The following is a 7851-nucleotide window of genomic DNA, read 5'->3' on the forward strand; positions in this document are numbered from 1 at the left end:
CTTCTCCTGAATCCGGGCTAGAATAATTTTGCACAGAACTTTGAAAGCGGTACACAGTAATATAATGCCTCGCCAGTTATCGCATACAGTCAGGAAATCCTTTTTGGGCACCTTCACTAAGATACCTTGCATCCAGTTAACCGGGAAAGTTGCGGTGTCCCAGAAATTACAAAATAAACGATGCAGTAGTTGAGCGAAGGTCATGGGGTCAGCTTCGTGCATCTCGGTTGATATGCGTTTGACTCCTGAGGCTTTGCTTTGGATGGCTGTTTGAATCTCTAGCAGTGATGGAGCTTCGGTATTGACGCGTGTTATACCGTGCCGAGGTAGTGGTGGCTGGTCAGTTGGGTTGATCAATAACTGACCATTCGCGTCTTTCACAGGCATCGTTGCATTCATCTCCGCCCCGCTTAAGCATCGTAAGATATCTTGGAGGAGGCGAATGTCCCCGGTTGCTGTGGCTCTCTCTCATTCGTAGGCCAGAGAGTCCGCCCACGCTCGCTTGTTTCGTCGACATGAGCGTCTCACTTCCTTCTCCAGAGCCAAGTATCGTTGATGGGCTAAGATTTTTGCTCCTCTGGTTTTTGTTCGCTCTATCGCGGCTTTGGTTTCTCTTCGTCCCTCTATCTTCCTCCAGGTCTCATCGGTGATCCATTGTATTCTCTGGGTGCGCAGTTCGCCCAGATTATTCCCGCTGATGGCAATGAAGGTAGTCTTAATGGCGATTCATTGGTCATCCACGTTGTCACCTTCCGGAATATCTGCGACACGCGTCTTCAGTTCTTCAACGAAGGATCGTTTCACCGTGACATCTTACAGTCGGCGTATGTTGAACCGTTTTCCAACTCTCTACTCCTGTGTTTCCATTTTCGGCTGATGCAGATGCGGTCGATCTGATTTTCTGTAAAGCCGTCACGGGAAACCCACGTTATTTTGTGAACCGGCCCATGAGGGATGAGTAATCCCCCGATCACAATGTCGTTATTACCACAGAATTCTGCCAATAGCTCTCCGTTTTCGCTCATTTCAGTGGTTTTCGGAATAATAGCAGCAAAGGCCGATTTTCATACAAAATAGCCAACTTTGGCATGCAGTGACTTCGTTCCCCGATGACCAATTGAGCTGAAATTTCAGCAATGAACTACAAATATGTTGAAATTGACACACACGAAATATCAAATTTGAACAGCTTGTTGAAAAATGACATACCTACTAGGTCACATTGTTAGAAATAATAGCAGTGCCTCTTTTTGATTAAATTCAATTAAATATCATATTTCACAATGTATAATATTTATATAATCTTCTTGGTATCCTTTATCACCTACAAACAAATTAGTAACTACTCATACAATTGTATTCCAGATATTTACAAAACAAAAACTGTTGTTTTGCTACTATTATTCCGAACACAACTGTACTAATTGACTCAGCATATCCATTAGGGTGGTTCAAAAAATGGATTTTGCTCCACAGCTCTCACATGATTCTTTACCATGTTCTGAGTGTCCTCTGAAAATTATAGCACATTTGGATTAAAACTTATTTAGCACAAGCCGTTTCAAGTTTGCATGCAAATTAGTATGGGGTAATTTATTTTTTCATTATACTGTTATTGACGTTTCCCCATTAAGCACAGGTTAAAAGAAAACCTACATAGCTAAAAGGAATACTCAACAGCTTTCACTCAGTGAAAACCGCATGTTGATTAATCGCTCCAATAATTAGTAATCGATTTTAAGACAGGTTGCGAATCTTTAGTCATGATCGTTAAACTTCTTTGAGTACATCACTGAAAGTAAAGAATCAGATGAGCACTGTGGAGCAAAATCCATTTTTTGAACCACTCTAATATCCATATGTGTGAAAAAAAAAAATCCATTATACAATTAATACAATTAGGCGTTAAAAATATTTCAAAAGGCTTCCACTGCTACGTCTTTTGGATAGCAATTCAAAACAAAAACTCAAAGATGCAGCCCAATCGGGTTGTACACAAAGGTGACGTAGGACTACGTAGCTATTTGAAATTGATGGTATTTGCCATAATAATTTGTGTCGTTTTATTTACATTGAGCATACTGCTCGGAGGCCAACTGAATCAAGAAGTCGAATAGTTGTTCCCAGTTGGATGGACTTTGAGTCTCTAACCGTGGAATTAACATGACTCATCGGCCGCTGAAGCCACTCGACTGGACATGGACATCACAATCCTTACCTTGTCACTTCTTATTTCAAATTTCTTATTTCTTATTTTTTATTTTTTATTTTTTATTTCTTATTTCTTATTTCTTATTTCTTATTTTTTATTTTTTATTTTTTATTTCTTATTTCTTATTTCTTATTTCTTATTTCTTATTTCTTATTTCTTATCTCTTATTTCTTATTTCTTATTTCTTATTTCTTATTTCTTATTTCTTATTTCTTATTTCTTATTTTTTATTTCTTATTTCTTATTTCTTATTTCTTATTTCTTATTTCTTATTTCTTATTTCTTATTTCTTATTTCTTATTTCTTATTTCTTATTTCTTATTTCTTATTTCTTATTTCTTATTTCTTATTTCTTATTTCTTATTTCTTATTTCTTATTTCTTATTTCTTATTTCTTATTTCTTATTTCTTATTTCTTATTTCTTATTTTTTACTTTTTATTTTTTATTTCTTATTTCTTATTTCTTATTTCTTATTTCTTATTTTTTATTTTTCATTTTTTATTTCTTATTTCTTATCTCTTATTTCTTATTTCTTATTTCTTATTTCTTATTTCTTATTTCTTATTTCTTATTTCTTATTTCTTATTTCTTATTTCTTATTTCTTATTTCTTATTTCTTATTTCTTATTTCTTATTTCTTATTTCTTATTTCTTATTTCTTATTTCTTATTTCATTTCTTATTTCTTATTTCTTATTTCTTATTTCTTATTTCTTATTTCTTATTTCTTATTTCTTATTTCTTATTTCTTATTTCTTATTTCTTATTTCTTATTTCTTATTTCTTATTTCTTATTTCTTATTTCTTATTTCTTATTTCTTATTTCTTATTTCTTATTTCTTATTTCTTATTTCTTATTTCTTATTTCTTATTTCTTATTTCTTATTTCTTATTTCTTATTTCTTATTTCTTATTTCTTATTTCTTATTTCTTATTTCTTATTTCTTGTTCTTATTTCTTATTTCTTATTTCTTATTTCTTATTTCTTATTTCTTATTTCTTATTTCTTATTTCTTATTTCTTATTTCTTATTTCTTATTTCTTATTTCTTATTTCTTATTTCTTATTTCTTATTTCTTTCTTATTTCTTATTTCTCATTTCTCATTTCTTATATTTCTTATATTTCTTTTCTTATTTCTTATTTCTTATTTCTTATTTCTTATTTCTTATTTCTTATTTCTTATTTCTTATTTCTTATTTCTTATTTCTTATTTCTTATTTCTTATTTCTTATTTCTTATTTCTTATTTCTTATTTCTTATTTCTTATTTCTTATTTCTTATTTCTTATTTCTTATTTCTTATTTCTTATTTCTTATTTCTTATTTCTTATTTCTTATTTCTTATTTCTTATTTCTTATTTCTTATTTCTTATTTCTTATTTCTTATTTCTTATTTCTTATTTTTCTTATTTCTTATTTCTTATTTCTTATTTCTTATTTCTTATTTCTTATTTCGTATGTCTTAGTGCTTATTTCTTATTTCGTATTTCTTATTTTTTGTTGCGTATTTGTTATTTCTTATTTCTTATTTCTTATTTCTTATTTCTTATTTCTTATTTCTTATTTCTTATTTCTTATTTCTTATTTCTTATTTCTTATTTCTTATTTCTTCTTTCTTATTTCTTATTTCTTATTTCTTATTTCTTATTTCTTATTTCTTATTTCTTATTTCTTATTTCTTATTTCTTATTTCTTATTTCTTATTTCTTGTTCTTATTTCTTATTTCTTATTTCTTATTTCTTATTTCTTATTTCTTATTTCTTATTTCTTATTTCTTATTTCTTATTTCTTATTTCTTATTTCTTATTTCTTATTTCTTATTTCTTATTTCTTATTTCTTATTTCTTATTTCTTATTTCTTATTTCTTATTTCTTATTTCTTATTTCTTATTTCTTATTTCTTATTTCTTATTTCTTATTTCTTATTTCTTATTTCTTATTTCTTATTTCTTATTTCTTATTTCTTATTTCTTGTTCTTATTTCTTATTTCTTATTTCTTATTTCTTATTTCTTATTTCTTATTTCTTATTTCTTATTTCTTATTTCTTATTTCTTATTTCTTATTTCTTATTTCTTATTTCTTATTTCTTATTTCTTATTTCTTATTTCTTATTTCTTATTTCTTATTTCTTATTTCTTATTTCTTATTTCTTATTTCTTATTTCTTATTTCTTATTTCTTTTTTCTTATTTCTTATTTCTTATTTCTTATTTCTTATTTCTTATTTCTTATTTCTTATTTCTTATTTCTTATTTCTTATTTCTTATTTCTTATTTCTTATTTCTTATTTCTTATTTCTTATTTCTTATTTCTTATTTCTTATTTCTTATTCTTTATTTCTTATTTCTTATTTCTTATTTCTTATTTCTTATTTCTTATTTCTTATTTCTTATTTCTTATTTCTTATTTCTTATTTCTTATTTCTTATTTCTTATTTCTTATTTCTTATTTCTTATTTCTTATTTCTTATTTCTTATTTCTTATTTCTTATTTCTTATTTCTTATTTCTTATTTCTTATTTCTTATTTCTTATTTCTTATTTCTTATTTCTTATTTCTTATTTCTTATTTCTTATTTCTTATTTCTTATTTCTTATTTCTTATTTCTTATTTCTTATTTCTTATTTCTTATTTCTTATTTCTTATTTCTTATTTCTTATTTCTTATTTCTTATTTCTTATTTCTTATTTCTTATTTCTTATTTCTTATTTCTTATTTCTTATTTCTTATTTCTTATTTCTTATTTCTTATTTCTTATTTCTTATTTCTTTTTTCTTATTTCTTATTTCTTATTTCTTATTTCTTATTTCTTATTTCTTATTTCTTATTTCTTATTTCTTATTTCTTATTTCTTATTTCTTATTTCTTATTTCTTATTTCTTATTTCTTATTTCTTATTTCTTATTTCTTATTTCTTATTTCTTATTTCTTATTTCTTATTTCTTATTTCTTATTTCTTATTTCTTATTTCTTATTTCTTATTTCTTATTTCTTATTTCTTATTTCTTATTTCTTATTTCTTATTTCTTATTTCTTATTTCTTATTTCTTATTTCTTATTTCTTATTTCTTATTTCTTATTGCTTATTTCTTATTTCTTTTTTCTTGTTTCTTATTTCTTATTTCTTATTTCTTATTTCTTATTTCTTATTTCTTATTTCTTATTTCTTATTTCTTATTTCTTATTTCTTATTTCTTATTTCTTATTTCTTATTTCTTATTTCTTATTTCTTATTTCTTATTTCTTATTTCTTATTTCTTATTTCTTATTTCTTATTTCTTATTTCTTATTTCTTATTTCTTATTTCTTATTTCTTATTTCTTATTTCTTATTTCTTATTTCTTATTTCTTATTTCTTATTTCTTATTTCTTATTTCTTATTTCTTATTTCTTATTTCTTATTTCTTATTTCTTATTTCTTATTTCTTATTTCTTATTTCTTATTTCTTATTTCTTATTTCTTATTTCTTATTTCTTATTTCTTATTTCTTATTTCTTATTTCTTATTTCTTATTTCTTATTTCTTATTTCTTATTTCTTATTTCTTATTTCTTATTTCTTATTTCTTATTTCTTATTTCTTATTTCTTATTTCTTATTTCTTATTTCTTATTTCTTATTTCTTATTTCTTTTATTTCTTATTTCTTATTTCTTATTTCTTATTTCTTATTTCATATTTCTTATTTCTTATTTCTTATTTCTTATTTCTTATTTCTTATTTCTTATTTCTTATTTCTTATTTCTTATTTCTTATTTCTTATTTCTTATTTCTTATTTCTTATTTCTTATTTCTTATTTCTTATTTCTTATTTCTTATTTCTTATTTCTTATTTCTTATTTCTTATTTTTATTTTTTATTTCTTATTTCTTATTTCTTATTTCTTATTTTTTATTTCTTATTTCTTATTTCTTATTTCTTATTTCTTATTTCTTATTTCTTGTTATTATTTCTTATTTCTTATTTCTTATTTCTTATTTCTTATTTCTTATTTCTTATTTCTTATTTCTTATTTCTTATTTCTTATTTCTTATTTCTTATTTCTTATTTCTTATTTCTTATTTCTTATTTCTTATTTCTTATTTCTTATTTCTTATTTCTTATTTCTTATTTCTTATTTCTTATTTCTTATTTCTTATTTCTTATTTCTTATTTCTTATTTCTTATTTCTTATTTCTTATTTCTTATTTCTTATTTCTTATTTCTTATTTCTTATTTCTTATTTCTTATTTCTTATTTCTTATTTCTTATTTCTTATTTCTTATTTCTTATTTCTTATTTCTTATTTCTTATTTCTCTTATTTTTTATTTCTTATTTCTTATTTCTTATTTCTTATTTCTTATTTCTTATTTCTTATTTCTTATTTCTTATTTCTATTTCTTATTTCTTATTTCTTATTTCTTATTTCTTATTTCTTATTTCTTATTTCTTATTTCTTATTTCTTATTTCTTATTTCTTATTTCTTATTTCTTATTTCTTATTTCTTATTTCTTATTTCTTATTTCTTATTTCTTATTTCTTATTTCTTATTTCTTATTTCTTATTTCTTATTTCTTATTTCTTATTTCTTATTTCTTATTTCTTATTTCTTATTTCTTATTTCTTATTTCTTATTTCTTATTTCTTATTTCTTATTTCTTATTTCTTATTTCTTATTTCTTATTTCTTATTTCTTATTTCTTATTTCTTATTTCTTATTTCTTATTTCTTATTTCTTATTTCTTATTTCTTATTTCTTATTTCTTATTTCTTATTTCTTATTTCTTATTTCTTATTTCTTATTTCTTATTTCTTATTTCTTATTTCTTATTTCTTATTTCTTATTTCTTATTTCTTATTTCTTATTTCTTATTTCTTATTTCTTATTTCTTATTTCTTATTTCTTATTTCTTATTTCTTATTTCTTATTTCTTATTTCTTATTTCTTATTTCTTATTTTCTTATTTCTTATTTCTTATTTCTTATTTCTTATTTCTTATTTCTTATTTCTTATTTCTTATTTCTTATTTCTTATTTCTTATTTCTTATTTCTTATTTCTTATTTCTTATTTCTTATTTCTTATTTCTTATTTCTTATTTCTTATTTCTTATTTCTTATTTCTTATTTCTTATTTCTTATTTCTTATTTCTTATTTCTTATTTCTTATTTCTTATTTCTTATTTCTTATTTCTTATTTCTTATTTCTTATTTCTTATTTCTTATTTCTTATTTCTTATTTCTTATTTCTTATTCTTTTTCTTATTTCTTATTTCTTATTTCTTATTTCTTGTTTCTTATTTCTTATTTCTTATTTCTTATTTCTTATTTCTTATTTCTTATTTCTATTTTATTTCTTATTTCTTATTTCTTATTTCTTATTTCTTATCTTATTCTTATTTCTTATTTCTTATTTCTTATTTCTTATTTCTTATTTCTTATTTCTTATTTCTTATTTCTTATTTCTTATTTCTTATTTCTTATTTTCTTATTTCTTATTTCTTATTTCTTATTTCTTATTTCTTATTTCTTATTTCTTATTTCTTATTTCTTATTTCTTATTTCTTATTTCTTATTTCTTATTTCTTATTTCTTATTTCTTATTTCTTATTTCTTATTTCTTATTTCTTATTTCTTATTTCTTATTTCTTATTTCTTA

Source organism: Armigeres subalbatus, chromosome 1 (assembly GCF_024139115.2).
Source record: "Armigeres subalbatus isolate Guangzhou_Male chromosome 1, GZ_Asu_2, whole genome shotgun sequence".
Lineage (NCBI taxonomy): Eukaryota > Metazoa > Arthropoda > Insecta > Diptera > Culicidae > Armigeres > Armigeres subalbatus.